Source organism: Falco peregrinus, chromosome 8, assembly GCF_023634155.1.
Source record: "Falco peregrinus isolate bFalPer1 chromosome 8, bFalPer1.pri, whole genome shotgun sequence".
Lineage (NCBI taxonomy): Eukaryota > Metazoa > Chordata > Aves > Falconiformes > Falconidae > Falco > Falco peregrinus.
The window spans coordinates 35661833-35681270 of NC_073728.1; the positions used below are offsets into that span (position 1 = coordinate 35661833).

At 37.2% G+C, this 19438-nt stretch overlaps 1 protein-coding gene across 10 annotated transcripts in view; it reads right to left on the reverse strand.

Moving 5' to 3' along the window:
• Positions 1–19438, reverse strand: part of NCKAP5 (NCK associated protein 5) — a 245870-nt gene that overhangs the window by 100764 nt on the left and 125668 nt on the right. The window lies entirely within an intron of this gene.

Sequence of the window (19438 nt, forward strand, 5' to 3'; positions counted from 1 at the left end):
TACAGTATTGGAAAAGGAAAATCTCTAAAGTGTGCTGTATGGAGTTGCATCAGAGCAAGTTTCAAGTAGCTTTCTGTTAAAGCCTAAGAAACAAAACCAATGTATAAAAATCTGTGAGTTAAAACTGGCTCTAGAAACCTCTCTGCCTTCCATGCATCACCTCACATCATGTAACCATAACACCAAAATCAATGCATTCACATAATTACAACTGTTACACAATTTACAATACTTGCTTCACTTTAACCTTCTGTTAACCTATAAAAGTTAAACAAATGTTGTTTCAAAAGAATTGCGGTTATACAAAACAACAAGGGTCATAAATATAGTTATCATCTGTAATTTTAGAGAAAAAATTAATGTAATGTACTGTTTGGAAAGATGCACACTTTCCCCTTCCTTGTTAAGAAAAGTCAATGATTCAACAAAATTAAAATCCCCAAGTCCAATAATTTGATTCATTAACAATTTCAAATTCAGCTAAATCCTAAAAATAAGATTAGGAAGAAAAAGTAAACATATGTAATAACATCCCACACTGAAAGAGAGTAAAGAGTAAAAGGTGGTAAGAAACAAGAGTATATAGAGTTTACCTATTTACAAGTCTAAATAACTGTACGGAATCAGTGCTTTATCTTGAGGGTACAATCAAAGCCAGCAAAGGTGGGAAACTGCTCTGCATCATATTTTCACAATGTCATTTACCAATGGATTCAACATATGGCTATAAAGTCTATGGGTGATCCTGCAGAGAGCACTGTGAGATGAGGTAGCAAATAGTACAGACGCAGAAGTAAGTAGCGAAGTAGAAGCAGAAGCTGCAAAACCGAAAGCAGCAGTAAGAAATCAGAGGCTGGAGGGTAAATAGTCCTCCTTACTGAAGAGGCTATCATGTACAGTTATCAGTTTGCTTCTACAGACACATTCTTGCAGATTGAATGATAAAAATAAAGAGATGATTGCTACATAAAAATGTATTTCTGAGTTAAAGATTTTCAGATGTTTTCTCTATGAGTATCACCCTAAAATGTCATCCAAAGTATTTTCTTCTTACTGTTTTAAAGCCATCATTAAAGGATTAGTCTGCACAGCTTGTAACTCATGCATGTTGGTAGACCTATTAGTTCAATTTTTTTAAATTTCATTTTCACTAACATAAAAATATATTGTATGATTTTATCCTAAGACAGTTTGGGCAGACTGCTCCCATATAGAGATGTCTAAAAGAACTACAACATATACTTGTTCTATACAAAATACTCAGAGAGCTCTCCATATTTCTCTTACTCTTTTTTTTTTTTTTTTTTTTTTTTTGAATGCTGTAAGGCTGTAAAATGGAAGCTAAATCTTCTTGGATCTGTTAGCTGAATCTCTGATTTCAGTGAGCTATTCCTTTACAAATAGGCTACCAAAATTAGGAAATCTGAACTCGACAGCATTATAAATACATGCTACATTTCCCCTCTTATCAAGCCACAGTGGAAACATCCGTATAATAAAACCCTTTTTCACACCACTGGCTTTGGAAGTGTAGTGAAAGGGCGTAATGCACAGAAGTCAAGCTTACACTGACTGCTTCTTGACTGCTGAGCAAATCATGCTTATTTATTTGGCATCTTTGTAATAAGGACTGGACTAGAAGGGAACACTTGACTGACTTTGCTTAAGATCCTGTGCCAGTTCCCACAACATGGGAAAACCAGTACTTGATATACTAAATCACTCTATATTGCAACTGAATACTTGATAATAATCCTCATTCTCCCAAAAGTATTCATTTGGAAAATTTGTAATAGCACTTGTGGTCTCAAAACCCTGCCTCCTAATCCAAACCTTTATTTCTTTAACAGGAACCACTGGGTTTTGATGTTATTGTTAAGACTGCTCAATTTTTGCTCAGAGGGATCTGCCTATCTCCAGTGTTGCATATTCTAGGCATCTTTTGCCAGTTAAGCAAAGTAGGTCTCCTTGGAGGAAACCACTATTACATTTAATTTTGATTTTTATTTTCAGGCCATACTTAAGACTAGGCTAAGATGCAATAAGAAGCCCATGCTTCACACAGCTTGAAAGCTACTGCACACTTGCAGGCACCCAGAGGCAGTGGTAGAGAAGTACTGACCCCTAATGCATTCACTTCTCCCATATATAACTTAGCAGGGGACTACACAGGAAAAAACCCTAGCTTACTGAGATCAGTACTCTCTTAGATATCACCTGATTTCTACAGTGATTTCTAGTTTTAGGTGTAGTCCTCTAGGAAATTATGTATATTTTATGTTACACATAGAAACAAACCATCTCTGTCCCTCAGCCTCACAAATGTGAAAAGTGATGCAGCCCAGCAAAGTGCTGCAGACAAGCGACATCCAACACTTGCTGCCAGCACCTACAGGCAAGCATGCTTTTTTTGGGGGGGTCAGGCCTCCAAGCACAGTATCATTCAGCCAGCCAAAAGTGGCATAACTTAACACTAAATGCAACATTACATGTTGCTTTTGGATCATTATAGATGCAAGGATCCTAAAATGTCAAAACAGGGGTACTTCCTAGTTCCAATCTGGAGTCACTCCAAACATGGGAAATTTTAAAGATTTCAGTCATGACCTGGATAATGCTGAACAGCCTTCAATTGCTTAAATAAGAGATAACTTTGATCTGAATTGTGAGACTGAGTTTATGGAAAACCAATCTGAAAGTGAAAACTTTAGGCTACTTTATAAAATACAGAGGTTGCCTTGTATTGATGTCATTGCTAAGACACAGTCATTACGAGACTCTCTGATCTCTGATTTTAATCCCTTTCTCAGGATGGAAAACATAGCCCTAGTAATGATGAAAATTATCTTTAGGTCAGCTAAGAACTTTCTCTCTCCTTGATAGATGTTGAACACTGTATTTTCTCCTGTGAGGCAGTTGTTTGCACAGTTTCATTCAGGGCTAGTAACAGACAGGCTACACACCTGATGCACTGAACTCTAGTTCTCTTCCTACTGAAGTCTATAATAATCTGCCATTTATTTCCCGTGACTGTATATGCAAGTGAGGTGCAATGAAATAAACTGTATTTGTTTCACAATACACAATGTTTCTTTAAAATTTCTTTGGGGCAAGAGAAGTAACTCATGCATGGGGCAAGGAAGGTTCACAAATATTTGTTCTTCATTATGCTATAGAAGAAACAAGGAGACAGAGCGCAGCATTAGCCTTTTTCATGTTTCTATAAATGTGTTATATACTGGATCTGTAAAGGCAGGCCAATTAATTACAGTTCTTAAAAAAGTTTCTAAAATGGTCATAATTAACACCAAAACACAGGAAGCATCCATTCAGGCAGTACAAGCACGTAAACTTTAAATTCTTGTGAAAATGCATCTTCACCTGAAGCTAAAATGCATCTCAAATATATCCTTACTGTGGTCATATTTACTTTTTTGGTAATGAACAACAAAATACACTAGATTTTTGTGTCATAGGAAAAAACCAAATGTAAGCCCCCCACCCTCTGCCCCAAAACAGAAGGAAATGTTGCCTCCCAAAAAGTATTCATTATCAGTAGGCTCCGAGCCAAAATGTGCTCTGCTCCTTCCCAGCTAACAGTCTTTTCCTGGGTTTACATGGTCAAAGCACGAGATAACCCACAAATCTCATAGTGTCAAATCTAAGACATTTTGGGGGGTTCAGTCCTCAACTAAAGTCACAGATCGTGACACCTTCCAGCTGAATAACAGCCCCAGACTACAAATAGCCACAATAAACGTACACTTAATAAATATATTCTCACATTGATACAGACATTTAGGATGATTTCTTCATTCTCTCCTCTTCATTTTTAACGAATTCCGAGAGGATTATTACAACATGTTAAGGATTGTCTACTAACTACACTCGGCTCAACATTTACCTGTGTTTGGTGGCAGGCACATTCTCACGTCTAAGAATATCATGAAACATCCACGTCTCCTCCAGATTTGCCTCTCTAAGTGGCACTTGAGAGGACAACTTCCACTTAACATCCTGTAAAAGCCATTTCTGTGTGCTTCTTTAAAGAGTGAACTGAAGTGCTTAAATCACATTGGAAAATAAGATTTGGATTTAAGGCCTTAGGGATATTTTTCAAAAAGTTTAAACTTTACCTCTCTGTGTCTTGATTTTTTAAGTCAAGAGAACAGAAAGAACAACATTTTGTTATCTAGCTAGCCTGTTCCAATGATTTATGAATTAGGACATACTTGGCATACCGGGGTCATTAAGTGAGGAATTATTTCATGTACCTATTAGGAAATCTTCCACAGACAATCCTCTACAGTTTTATAACTACAATGAAATGAATTAAACCACCAAATTTTCCACTAGAAGTCATGAATAAAAGAGAAGCACATAAAAGACATTCTTCCTTACGCAACCATTGTAGAGTTGAGACAAAAGAAAAGGATGGGAGGAAGAAGAGAGAAGAAAGCAGAGAGTATATGTATTTTGCGCTAAGGGAAAAAGCAGATCATAGAATCACAGAACAGTTTGGATTGGAAGGGACCTTTAAAGATCATCTAGTCCACCCGCCCTGCCATGGGCAGGAGACGGAGGTCTAAAGGTTGTACGTCAAGTTAGCAGCTCAACATGCGTTGAAGGTATCATCAATAAAGGTCAAGAGGAACAAAGTTATGACAGTGAACTTTAAAACCCCTGACAGAATGCTACAAACACTGGTTACCATGTACACTTCTTTGTTATTCATACTAAATCATTTGTCCATTTATAGAAAGCATTATTGATTTACACAGAGACTCATTTGTCATGCTCTGTGCAGTGTATTAATAGCCATCCAAGCACTTCAAATGTGCTCAGCAATTTTTTCCTGCTCTCAGCCTCTAATTTTATATATTTTTGTGGTCAGAGCTTCATACAGCACACATGAGAGGTCAAAACCTAGGTCAACGCCTGTTACTGGTAAAGTAGGAGGTAATGTTGTTGCAATCTTTACTTAGGTCCTTATAGCAATTTTCTGGTAAGCTGCTGTTCTAGGAATAGTTTACCACTTGAACTGCCTCATCTTTGGTCACCGGAAACTCTTTGTATTATTCTGTCCATGTTACATAGAAAATCTGTCCTTTGAAAGACTAACTCAACAAATTGTCAGAGAATGGTTAACAACTTAGTTATGCTGGTTAGAAGTGCTGAAAATTACATTTGTGTTTTTAAATCAACCTAAGTTTAGCAACAAAGGCCTTAATTTAATTCTAGCACTATAAAAGCATTTCCACCGGCCACTTCCCACTGCCTTTTATATTGCTGTAGACAGCTGTTTGCTAGGAGTAAAATGGGAGCTGCACCTCATGACCTGCCTGTCAACATTTGGACGCTTCCACATTCTGCTTTATACTTTCCACAACAGAGCAACACTGGAGCAACCATGGAGCATCTTCCTACTGAACTGCAGCCCATCTGCTACAGCTCTGCTCCCTGGCCCCCTATCCCCAGCACAGTAACTGAGACTGGAGCATGCTAGCTACTGATGAAATAAGCAGTGAATTTAGCAGACCAATACTTAATGAAATATTACTGTATGCTTTCTCAAATGTCCTAGTCTTAACTAGCTCTTCAGGTTCATGGAGATGGGAGGAAAAAAACCCAAAAAGGACAAATTAGTGATATGATGGCAGCCACCCTTCTCACCCTGGCTTCAGAACACATAGCCCCTTAGCCTTCTCAGCTGCATCATTTTCCATTTTTTTTTTTTTAGTATGATAAAATAGCCTATTCTCTTTAGCCAAACTTAAAACATTTAACACATTTTATCTGAAACACTCAGCCACTGTTCAACTCACATTCAGGTATAAGATGTCATGAAAGGAACACATATGTGATGTTAAATAATAAAATACAGAACCATACAAGAGTTAATTATAATTGTCTACAAAAAGGCCACATTAAAACTTACTGGGCAGTACTGGTAGGGATCATTTTTGCAATTCAAAATTTCAATAATGCATTTCTTAATTCTTTACTGACACAAAAACCCAGTGACATTAGAACAAGCCACGGATTGATCTCAAAAGCAGCCTCTCTCACAGGCCGTACTATGCTACAGCTGTGCTACCAATAAAATGGATTTGTAGCCTCAGGGAGCTAGTATAACCTTCTTCTAATGTACACTGGAAATAAGAAGATATTTATTCAACATCAGAAAGCTAACAACTTAGGGTTACATAAAAACTTGGGTTTAAATGTTCCTAACAAAAAGCAGCCCAAGGTCTGCTGCATATGATGTTTTACCAATTATTGATGAGCTGATTCATGTCTTTAAACATTAATTTACACTGGAAACTATGTAACAGCTTTAAAAAATATGGATTCCATGGTGCCAGAGATAAGAAAACAGAACTTGCTCATTTAGCTGCAGATCTGCAGCAGATCGCAGGGAGGGACTCCCAGTCAGGGTCCCATACAGGGCTCATAATCACAGACCTCTTCTCCTGTCTGTCAAGTGTTTCCCAGTTCCCACGAGAAGAAACAACGGGTGTTTGACCTAAATGATGAAGCCTGCTTTTTGAAAGAAGGGGATAACTAGAATTTAATCCTTCAAATCTACTTACGTTGGATAAACATATGAACTTCAGGAGTTGAATCAAACAAATCAAAACCAAATGAGATTCATACACTGCTGATGAGACCATGTTCTAAAATCAACTACAAGTAAACCTCATATTCCTGGTAATTCCTCTGTGAAATACCTTTATTATGATTTTTGTTATTTTTCAGAATTTGAGGCTGGACATTTTTAACTGGTTCAAATAAGGTATTATTTGTCTTTTTTATTTTGCTTCACTCTAAAGTAGTTAAGAATGAGGAGCCTTTAAAACCTTCAATATTTTCCCTTCTAACACCACAGATGTCTGGAATTGACATTTTAAAAAGAAGGTTAGGAACAGATCTAGCAAAACAGACTGCATTATAAGCCCAGGCTTATCTTTGAGCAAATAAATATCTAGACTACTAACAGATGTATCAATAATAGCTTTGTATGGTTACCTGCATGCAAATTGTAGAAAGAAAACAGCAAATTCTACCATTATTTACAGAGACTATAATAGACTTAGAATATATCCACAGGTAAAGCACAGTCAATTCAGGCCTTAGAACAAACAGGTTAAAATTTTGAAGGATGCCTCTTTTTTCCCCCCTAAATTCTTCTAAATGCCAACATATAAAATGTTTTTTGAGGACGAGGAATGAAAGAGATCTAAACAAGCAGAGACAGGCACCATAAAGCCGTGTAAATTTCCCGAAGTTAAAGACATACATAGCACACATGATGGTCTATATCAGGGGTCCTCAAACTACGGCCCACGGGCCAGATATGGCCCCCCAGGGTCCTCAAAACCCCGCCAGGGGTTGGGGGGGGAAACCAAGCAGCCGCAGATGACTGCCTGCCCCTTCATCCGCGCGCTGGCCCCCTGTTTAAAAAGTCTGAGGCCCCCTGGTCTTATATAATGCATATACACTTGAAAAAGCATGGAAGTACAAACATGGAAAACCAGAAGTCCCAGCAAGAGTCTTATTTTTTTATCACTCATCCTCTGAATAAAGTACTGAGCTGTGTGCCTCAGTGTGACACACTGCTCTGCACAGAGACCGAGGCACTCACCCTCCGTAAGCAATACTCCCAGGCTGCCTGAACAGAAGCTACCACTATTAATGACGGGTAAAATGACAGACAAGAGAAAGCCTCGGCACCCAGAGTCAGGCAGACCCATGAAGCTGTGTGACAACAAGCCTGTCATACAAAAACACTGGCTTGGGCAGTCAGGAAGAAGAAATGCTGAATCTCGTTCACCTTTCCCCAAACCACTACTGTTCCAACAGAACAGGGCCTCTCCCTGAAGCGTGCCCTGGCACCATGTCACAGGCCACTATGCCATCACACAAAGGTAAGATATAAGACTGAATTTTTATGCAAGGCACAGTGTCAGCATGTCATGAAATTTGTTTATTTTCTGATTTTCCAATATTTACAACTCAGTGATCCTTCCCCTTGCAAACTGTGAACCACAGGCAGCTGTTCCATCTCGTTCTTTTTTTTCCTCCTCATTTGAAGCGATTTGTTCCCTTATGGAACTGTTCTCCCTTAAAAAGTGACAGCATTTCACTCTGACATACTTACTGTGCTTCCCCATGTAATATTAACAGGCAGTTATTTCCTCTATCAAAGAACTAAAAATAAAATCCCTTGTCCATGAAAAAAGAATGAGATCCTGAAATTCTAAGTGAAACTAAGATTCTTAGAATTAAGGCAGGCAGATAAAGGCAGGCGATGTGGACCTGATTAATCTTCAAAGGCATTTATGTGTAATATCAACTTGTATTTAACACATACACAAATGTCTTTGCATTGAAAACTCTTCTATGAATTATTCATACCACATTTGGTCAGTTGCATTTGTTTCAATTTTTCTTGCGAAAAGACAAAACTCTTCAGGGAAAGTTCTAATTCTTTTAAATACCAATTCTTTGAAAGTAGTAAAAGCTAGTTGAAAACCATTGACTACCTATACATTCAATGCTGAAGCTCAATAAAAAATTTTCAGTGTAGCCATTTATAAAGAAAATATTTGCTTTGATTTGAAAGGAAACGTTTTGCAGAAGATTTCGATCAAATTTAAAAATGACATTGAAACCAGCACAAGTATTTCCAGGGTTCTGGGTCCTTCTGAAATAATACAAATGAGAACCAATTTTTAAAAGCACTTGCCTGATAAAAAAACAGCTTTTTTGTTTGTTTTGGTTTGTTTTTTTTTAAACCCAGATCTTGAGGGGAACTCGTACTTTCAGGGCAGTTTATCAAGCATTAAGAAAGGAACTTTAGAATTTACTTGAAATTAATTATCCTACAAACCTTTGCAATTTTGATTATGAGGTTATTGACACAGTGACAGTTTTCTACTTTCTGTGATTCCATTATCCATACCTTCCTGAGTAGCATACTCAGCTTCAAGATTAATCTAATGTGGAGTTTGAAAAGTATAGGACATTTCAGATCCATGTATGAAAACTGATCTCTGGGTAACGTTATTCCAATGAAACCCATTTCTTATTTTTTTTCACTTGTCTAGCTGAGACGTTCATAGTAAATACAAGCAATGCTACTAGCGATTCATGGTGCTGGGAAGCGCATATGGAAAATAAGCCCAGGAGACAGTTTGTCTTTACAGGACACACCTCAATATTTAAGTATAGGAATAAGCCACAAAGGCCTTACACTTTTTTTCTTCAAAAGCTCAAATTCAAGAATTTACATTCCTTTTAGCAAATTTAATTTACCTTTTCAAATTTTGGCAGGTCACGCTAAAATATTCAGTTCAGGAATAGAATGTAATTGCAGAATTTAACTAATTTTAAAAAACGTGACTTTTTTCTTTAAAAACTGAGATTAATTAAAAATGATACTTGATGGAATTAAGTAGACAGCTTTGAAATTGAGTACCACAAAGGCAAGGATTACACATATGTATATAGAGGATTCTTTTTTTTTTTGATTTCTAGAAATTCTTTCTATCAAGAGCAGCTCTTTTCCTTTAAAGCGGCTTTTATGTATTTTTTCTGATATCAATGGAATAAACATGAAATATAATTTCATAGATCAATGCAAAAAAATGGCCCTAATGCCATAACTGGTACTCCTAGGTTGCTCCATGCACCTGAACTGAAGAGCTGTTATTAAATGATAGCAAACAGTTCAAATTTGGAGCTAAATTTGGCACTATCTTCAAGGAACACCAACACCAACCTCCTACCCACTCACCTACTCCTCTCCCCCAGAAAACTAAGCAACTGAATGTGCTTGGGATTGATGATACAAAGAGAATATTCAAAACTTTAATGCATTCCCGCTTTTTTCCCCATATGTCTTTTAATGTATAATCAACAGCGCTATTAATTGTCTCCCACAACCAGTTATTTTGGCTGTCAATGGAAGGTGAAACAACAGGTGTTTTGCTCTGTCTTCAGAGAAAGTGGATACTGAATTTTCATCAAGAAATATTTTTTTCCCCAATTATTTATCCTAAGTTTCTTCATTTGGTCCAAACAAAAATAATTATGATATAAAGTGATTTAAACTGACAGCCTGGAAAACACTGATCCCATATGCTTAAACGCCATGTTCACCAGCTGTGTGATGGGAAAGTCCTATCAGTTCCCTGTAATCCAATGATTATTTAAGTGGGCAAATATAATTCCTTCCCTCCAAAGAAACATGTATGACTTTTTATTAAATGGAAAAAAAATATACAAGTGGTTTTCCCTTTGAGAAATATCCCTTGAGCTAATTTTTATTTGAGAAAAAGAATAACTTTTCTTTGCTGTACTATGCAACAGATTTAAAGCACTACACGATGTTATAATTGATATGTCACAAAATATTTTTAAACATAATAAAATATAAAATACATTATTTTCCTTCTCCTTTGATGAATCATTTTATTTTATCACTTTAAAGACTTGGAGTTAAAAGGTTTCCACCACAAAAAGCTATTAATGCCAACTGTTTCACAATTCATAATGTAAATTTATAACAAGTTTCTCTGTTTTTAACTACACGAGAGCACTGAGTTATTTCTGAAGGCAACATTTCCTGCAATTTCACTTTCTTCATCAGAAGTCACCCATAAGTCAACTGCCCCAGGTATTTAAAAATGAACTGCTTTTGATGGCTTCAGTTATTTCTCTCCCTTCCAGCTAAGGAGTTGCAAAGCAAAGTGAAGCAGAACAGGTATCGGTGCACTGTATTACGACTACAATCAAATGCCATATAACGTGCAGCAATTGTTTTGTAGCCAATAGCTAACTTCTGATAACTGAATCACAAAATGATTGTTCATTTCCTGCTAACTGAAATAAAACTCTATTTGTAAACGTCACCTTGCTTCTCCTGAAAGCTTTGAACATTTTTCTCTTTTGTTTTTATAGGCACAGTAAGTAGCAAACAATGTCCCTCACTCCACACGGCAATACACGGTAGGTTGATTTCTGCACTGACATTGGTTAAATTAAAGTTCTGATTCATTTAGTTTTTGATCTTTTAGATAGGAATAGTGAATTTGCAGAGTAATTGTATTTTGCTCAAAAGAATAACAATCCAGACCCTAAATTCCGCTCTTTTAAAAGACTCAACAGTTTGGAGTTGCATCTTTTTCCTGCCCTGCAGACTGTTCGTTTCAGAGAAGATGGATGTAGAGGGATGAGGAACCCTTCAGAAACTGTCTGATACTGTGGCAGTACCTGAACGTTGCCCTAACTAGTCATATGAAATTTCTCCTATTGTGCTGGCTGACATCCGGTGCATCTACATTGGCTTTTTGGCTTGGATGAGCAGTGATTTTTCTGATCGTCACACTGACCAGGCTACAATTCACACCGCAATGTGGCCTTGGAACCAATGAACTGGGTTTCTTTTATGTGAAATTGGAAGAGGAACTCCAACTGCTGCTGGACTTCACTAGAGCTCAGCCAAAGTAAACTCTCCAAAATGTATACAATACAGCTTTCAGCTCCTTAGCCCAAACAGCTTGGCTCTGAGGATCTGCTCATGTTATGCTGCACTGCTTGCTAAGGCAGACATACAACAGGCTATCTTCAGATGCTCAATAAATAGTGATAGACCTAAGAAAGTCAGCTGCCAGAACATGAATGTAACCCAAAACAGCTAAGTAAAAGACAGGCCTGCTGGAAAGGCTTTTTCCTACATACAAAAGATGTGGCAGAGGTGATTTTTTACCTGGGTAATTTTACAGCTTTGTACTTTACGAAAATAGAAAATATGAAACAGTACAGAAATATATACATAAAAGCCAGATACACGGGAAACAAATTCTATTTTAATTATACACTATTAAGTGTTACCGTGCAATACTAAATACTTTCCAATTATTTACTTAACCTTGATCTTCAGCATATAAAATTTATCTCAGATTTTGTTCTTTGTACTTACATTTGTTGGTAAACTACATCTCTAGGAGGTCCAAGAAAAGCCCTAGACTACACATTCGGGACAATGTAGCAAACTGTAGACCTTGTTAAAAAAACAAGCTTTGGATGACATTAACAGTCTTACATGGAACACACATTAAGTCAAAGCTGATGGGATTCAGTGGTGCTCCAGTAAGAAGCTCAGGCACAAAAAGCACAGCAACAGCAGCGGCAGCCCAACAGCCCAGCTCTGATCTACATGAGCCAAATACACATCACACATAAGTAAGCACAACTCAAATGCAACCATCAGAACTGCACCCACATTGCCATGTCCAAATTTGATAGCCAAATACACTAACGCTAGTATAAAATATCTTATGCCAAGCTGCTGTTCAGGAGCAGTATCAGTGATTAATTGATTGGTCTGAAGGGAAAATGCAGAGAAAAGAACAAAAATAAATCAATGTATGAAATACTATGCAGTGTTATATATACCTAGGATCAAACACATTACTGCTCTGTCAGTCTGGCCTGCAATTTGGAAATACTCCTGTCTGGCAGAGGTCACTAGTAGGGCAAATCAGTTGCTCAAAAACATGAGAACTTTTCCTCTCTTATTTTTATTCAGTTTCTCTGTGAAATACATGGTTTTTCCTAATACTAGCAAGTTCTTTTTTACAATGAAATAAGAATACCTGGTTTTACCCATCTAATTGGGCAACATTTTGAATAAGTTACCCTGGAATCACTGCAAAGGACAAAATACTTGATAAAAATAAAAAGAGTACAAAGACAACCACCACTGGAATGGAAAAAAAAAATCTGCTACACCAAGAGGAGCCAAGAGGAAGGCACAAGCTGTTTCCTTAGCAGTGAAGTTATGCCAAGACACCACCAAGCAGTTCTGTAAAGAGCTGCTAAAGCTGGCCCAGGTTGCTAATGCACTATTCTATTGGAGCCAATACCCTGGTTTTCAAAAAAGGTTATTTAGTTCAAATGAAAACTTTGCCATGCAGCTACTCTGCTTCTGTTACATGATCTTGCATGGCAGGCACTATATAAAAAGACTGTATTGTTTATAAAGCTTGTAACATGGCCTTTTTCTCTGTTTCACTCATCCTACCTTAATCAAATGAATGTATGTATGTACAGAACAGCTATCTCTGCACAGCACTGGGGAGACGCTACGATGGCTAACAAAGTTTTTGTGATGATACAGATCAGTTTAAGGTTACAGAAAGAACATTTATTGCTTATTTAAGAAAAAGAATATTGCAACTGTCATTACTGGTAACTGCAGTTAAACTATAATGACATCAAATGCAATATAGGACTGAAGGAAATTATCAAGAAAGTGGCAGCAGGTGTTTCTCTGGCACATGCCTAAGGCCTGAAGAAGCAAATCCCATAAGGTTTAAAAGAATAAAAAGGAGCTATTAGAAGGCAAGAGAAACTTTAGCTGTTTCGGCTACATGACCTCTTCACAGTAAAGCTTGTCTCTGCTCACTTCCAGCTTGCCCAAAATTGTTAAGAGAAATGCTAACTGAGCATTTCAGTGGAAGACATGCATTACAACAAAAGAAGATTTTAGCTCCTTTTGTCTAAACACACAACAGCCTCACATAACGCGCAACCCTCAGACCCATTTCTTCAGCTGAACTGAAACTGTTGCTGCAATAACTTTACAGAGGACTTCGTCTAGCAAAGTAACCAATTCATAAGTACTCTTATTCTTACAGTTTACCAAAAGCTTAATGACAAACCTAGGTCTTACTTGCTTCCTATGTTTAGAGAACTTTTTCCTGAAGAACTTACACATTAGAGACCCAGAGCATTTAACGTCAGGATTATTCTGGAGGAAAAGGCCACTTGACTGATTAAAGACAACAAGGAAAACTGCAGGCTTATTAAATGGAAACAGCTGTAATTCCTAATTTAGCATTTATCTTCTAAATAATTTCAAAGTCTTGTTCTCATATGAGTACATACTAACCAGAAGAGAAACAGGAAAATGCATGAATCACAAAGATGAATGAGCACTGGTACGACATGTGATGGAAGGCCAGCAATTATCACAGGTATTCCTGTGGGAAGGGAAGAAACTCTACCCTCTAGATGGCATTATGTGCCCGTATATCCCAGATACAATGGGAGAGCCCTGCTAGGCAATCTAATAATTTTTTCACCCACATAGGAAACATGGGCACATACGTCAAAAAGATCAGATGGCAGTTCTTGGTCTCAATGGGAAGCTGACAGCTGCACACTACTAAACAGGTTATCCTGGGGCAGAGACCCTATCTTAGCTCTTTGATATGGGAAGCAGAGGAAAGGTGCTCAGCCTAATAGAAAAAAGAATGGAGGATCTCCCTGATCACATATGGAGAAAGGCAACTTAGAACTTGCAGGGATAGGCAATATGTGAAAACATATAATGAAAAAACAAACCCCTTCTTCTACTTGGCATTTAATAGCGTGGCCTATCTTAACCAGACAAATAGACATTAAAACATGCATGCATGCCTATAGGTATACATGTCCAGACATACAAGGTTATATTGTACCCATGTATAGCTGTTTTGGTGATAGACTGAAATTAAATGACTAGTTAGTAAGTAACCAGTTACCTACAGAACCATCGGTAAAAATCAGTGACATGTAATGGACCAAAGTCAGACTATTCCGCATTTGATTTATCTATTCTCTTTATATATTAATAAGTAACCTTAAAATCTGTGGTAGTCACCATGACAGATTAAGCAGACTTAAAAATAATCGTTTGAATATTTTCTGCTGGGGACTATTAAACTGGCTGCCTAATAAAGTCAGTGAATATTGAATTTCAAGAGTATGTTAATCATATAGATTTCACATGTGTCATTAAACATACGGCCAACACAGAAGCCAAGACCCTTATATGCTAGAAGTCAGCACAGATCCAGTAATTCTAGTAGTATGAGTGTAACTATACGTGTCCAGAATCCCAGCTATAACCTCCAATTCTCTATTTCTATAAGTCGAAAACAAAAAGGAAATCACTATCAAATAAAGAAAAAGCACATCACCATGCAGACCTCATTACTGTTTCATTGTTTTCTAAGGCCAGTAAAGAGAAATGAAAAGTGATAAATTATTTTGCTCTGTAAGAGTTGTAAGGGATTCAGCTCTAACAGCTGAGGTAAATTAATTGGGATTTCCTATGCAGCCACTGGAGAATGTCCACAGAATACTGGGATTTTCTTAATAGTGTTAGTTTGACATGAACTGCAGCTATTTATTCAGTTTATGAACTATACAACTGTCATTACTGTCAGCCAAATTGCATGCATTAGTATGTAAATTAGAAATATAAGGCATGATTCTAAAATCTCTGTCACACCGAATCCTTCCTCTGAAAGAAGTGCCACTGTGAGCAATAAGGTGGCTCACAGAAAGTGCTTGTTTAGAACTGGTCTTGGAGTGCATACCTGATAGAAACTATTTAAAAAAACTACTGAGTCTCACTCTCTGAAATGATAGATGTGTTGGGATAAACACAGTCACCTAGATCTATAACATGGCGCTGGAAAATCTAATTTCATTCAGCAGGGAGAGTGCACTTCCAATTGTACCACATGCCTGATTGCTAAAAAAGGTAAGTTACATTATCTACTGATTACGTGCAAAAAGGCACTATACATGGCTAGAAGGGCACTGGAAAACTATCATTATTTAAATTATAAAAGTCAGACTGAGAGATCAGATTCCTTCACTGCAACCTAGCAAGGACTCTGCAGAACGTGGTTAACATTTATTTCAATAGAGAAAATCTGACAGGTTTAATAAAACCAAGATGATTTTCCTTGACTTCTATGACTTACCTTTTCTTCACTGACTACACCTATTTCTCAGACCTTCTGGCACCAAATCATTATTCTTGTAGCCATATTCAATACTTTGAACTATTTAAAAAATGTTTGTTATGTCAGCCAAGTAACTACCACAGAGCTTTCTCTGTGGTACATAACTGTAAGAAAAGCGCTACTGTACTGGAATTTGGAAGATCACAGAAAAAACTGAGTTTACAGTCTGCTTTTACAATGATTATATACACTTACATTTGCTTGTGCTAAAATAAACATTAAATGCTTACCTATGTTCTCCTTATTTTATTGTAAAAATTTCAGAGCTCAATATAATATCTTGAGTTTCCAATAGTTTACCTGTAATTTTCACAACTGTGTGCACTAAAACTCAGGCAAAAAATCAACACTACGGGTAAACGGAAGGATCTTCTAAACCGTATCCTGAATAAAATACTAATTTGAATTTAAAATTGCGTATTAAAAATGTTTCTTCCACCTGGAAGACGTTGGATTCACTGTCCTGGAAAAGGATATTTTTTGTAATTCTACCTTGAGAAGGTACAAATCAGGAACAGCATGTTACTCACTCTGCCCTTCCAACGTGCCTTGTACCTCACTTGGATAGACTGATGTGTGTGATAAAAGCACTGAAATACCTGATGTTAGAAAGCTAGTAACTTTTATTAAAACCTAAACTGACTGCATAAGCAGCGTAGAGTAGAAAAATTCTGATACGCAGCAATATTTCCTTTATACAAGTAGCTGATGGGGTATGACACAATGTCATACTTAAAACAATTAAACACAATTTTAAAATTTAATACAATAGGAACACCAGTCAGAGCATATTCTGTTAAGCACTTCACTGAACTAGCAGATTTCAACAGATTACTGCTTTGTGGGTATCTCACAGTAGATAGCAGAGTCAATCAAAGTTTTTACTTTTTCAACATGTGGCAAAAACTCAGAAGCTCTGCATATTGTGACCCAAAACATTTAACTTCTGAACCACTACTGTGGTGCTTCATAGGACATGCAATTCAATGTTCTTCTTTTTCCCCTAGACGTAGTTAGAAAAGAAAACAATACCATCTGTTACTCAAGACTATAATTCCCAGGAGGCACCATGTTTGATTTTAGAAACTTAAGTATTTTAAGCTTTCCTTGAACTGAATGTTCAGAAAAATGCAGATATGCATGGCCTCCTCTATGTCTCTTCCACCAGTCATGGAGGCAATGACTTAATGTACAGACTTGTTGATATTAAGCACTCTCTCACTTCAGAAGATGGAACTGTTCGGTGGAACAGTGGATCGGCAGTCTCTAATGATAGCAGCAAATGGTTACAGCAATGAAAAACAGCAAATCTGAACAACTCTTCCTACATCCTGTGGGCAGAGCTATTTTCAACATCCATGTGTAAATTCATATCCCTACTAGATCATCTTGATTTTTACATGCCAAAAAAGAAACTGCCATGAATTTCTACTGGCTTAGGAAAAAAAGTGTAAAAGTAGAGAGAAGAAAAGAAAGTCCTTTTAGTTCCTCAGTATTTTACATGTCTGCAGGAAGTACATTCTCTTCTCTTAATTACTCCTCATATACTAACTGAAGTTAACACTCTGCCCAGAAGAGGTTTCTATTAGTCTTCATCTTCTCTATGAAGACATTATTTTTATTAACATCCCAACTGATAAGGCGCATCGACAACTGAAAGCTATTCAGTCTCTGTGCCAACTATGAGGAATGCAGCTGCATGCACTCATGGGCAGCACGTAGGATGGATGAAAAAGCCACAGTGGAAGACCTGAACATCATGAGGGCAGGAACTGGCAGGAGGGAGGGTACAAACAACTGGGGAGGTGCATTTAAAGACTGCAGCAGGAGTGGGTAAAGACAGATGGCAAAAAGGAAAGCACCCCAGAGCACAAAGGCAAGGATAAACAGGTAGCAGCCATGAGATTTGCTTCTCAAAGACCAGGAACACCTGAGCCACCAGAGACCTACAATAGAAGAGTTCAAGCACCAACAGATTACAGAATACATTCAACTTGATAGCACTTACTTCATTTTAATTTAAAATTTACTCAGTTATTCCAACAGCTAAAACAGTTTGCCAATACTATTACCAGCAAAGAGCTGGAATAAACTGGGCTGCTTTTGAAACTAGTGATGCAAGTCAATGCTGATACATTATCAGCCACTGGATAAGTTTGGAAATAAGACTTTGCCTGCCTCATCATCTGATCCCTGGCTATAAAAAAAAAAGAAAAGAAAAAGGAGTTCTTAGGCACCGTTCAGAAAACTAATTATAAAAGTCTCCTACTGAAAAGATTTAAAAATAAAATAATCCAATAATTAGGATTAAGTAGGTTGGCCTCTGGTGACTGATCAGCATAATGAATCTAGTTATGTGGATGGCCAAGGCATTGGGCTAAGAAGTGACTTCTGGTTGAATCAGATTAAATGCCTTGGCTGGAACAAGACCAGTTGCTACAAAATGTTTAGAACATTGCTACAAAATATTTTAAAGTTTCCTAATTTTTCTATACTTCTACCTAAAGCGATTAAAATTTCCTGTAAACCAAAGTGAAGCTGCTGACCTTTAATAAACAAGAAGTTTTTCCTCACAGTTATTTTCAGAAACTCAGGCTCTTTGCCCCTGCATACTGTATGTTTCTTTCTATGGAAAATAATACAATTATTAGTTTTCTTACAATTTTACATTGCAGTATGTGAAAAATGTGGAAAAAAAAAAGGGAAAATAATGTCAGAGCAAAACAAAACCCACCAGCACCCCACTCAAAATGAAGTTATCTTCTCTATCCACTCAAAGGAAATATGTACCCTTCTCATACTTCTTTTTAATCTTTTTTTATAGTTCACTGATATGTCTTCCTTTCTCTGCAGGGTAGTAAAAACATAATATCAGAAATACTTTACATACTTCCTCATTTGTTTAATGGTGATGATATAAGAGAAATTTACCCCTCTAATATATTTCAACATTTAGCATATTATCCTGAGTGAGTTTTCTCCCAAAGCTCGATTTCTTAAAACACATATTTCTATGATGATGTGCAAAGGGCAAGAGGGCAAAATTCTATAATTACAGTTAGAGTGGTTTTGTGACTCTTTCCTAGCAGATACTGCTTCTACTGCAGCTTAGTTTACTGAAACTTTCATTGAGTCTCACTCACCCGCAAGCAATGAGATTTTCACACATGGATTAGGTTCTTCATTTGATAACTTCAAGATTACAATTTAATGCTACCCCAGTGACTTGCTATTTGGTGAAAAATGCAAGGCCGTGAGCAGATTTCAATCATTATTTTTTGAGGCCAGTGGAACTTGTGCCCATTGCAGAACTTCTGGGAGGGAAGGGGGACACTCAGCAAACCAGAAGAACCACTTCCTTGTTGGCAATGCTTATTTTAATTTGAATGTAAATACTACATTTTTAGCAAGGCATTAGTTGTGTGTACGCTAAGGTGCGTAAATCATATCTTCTGAGGAGTGGACATCACCCCCACATAATCGTAACGTATTAATTCCCCATAACAAGGTGATGGTACACTGCTCACCTGACAGAGGGGAGGGGAATGGGACCATGTGTGGTCAAATGA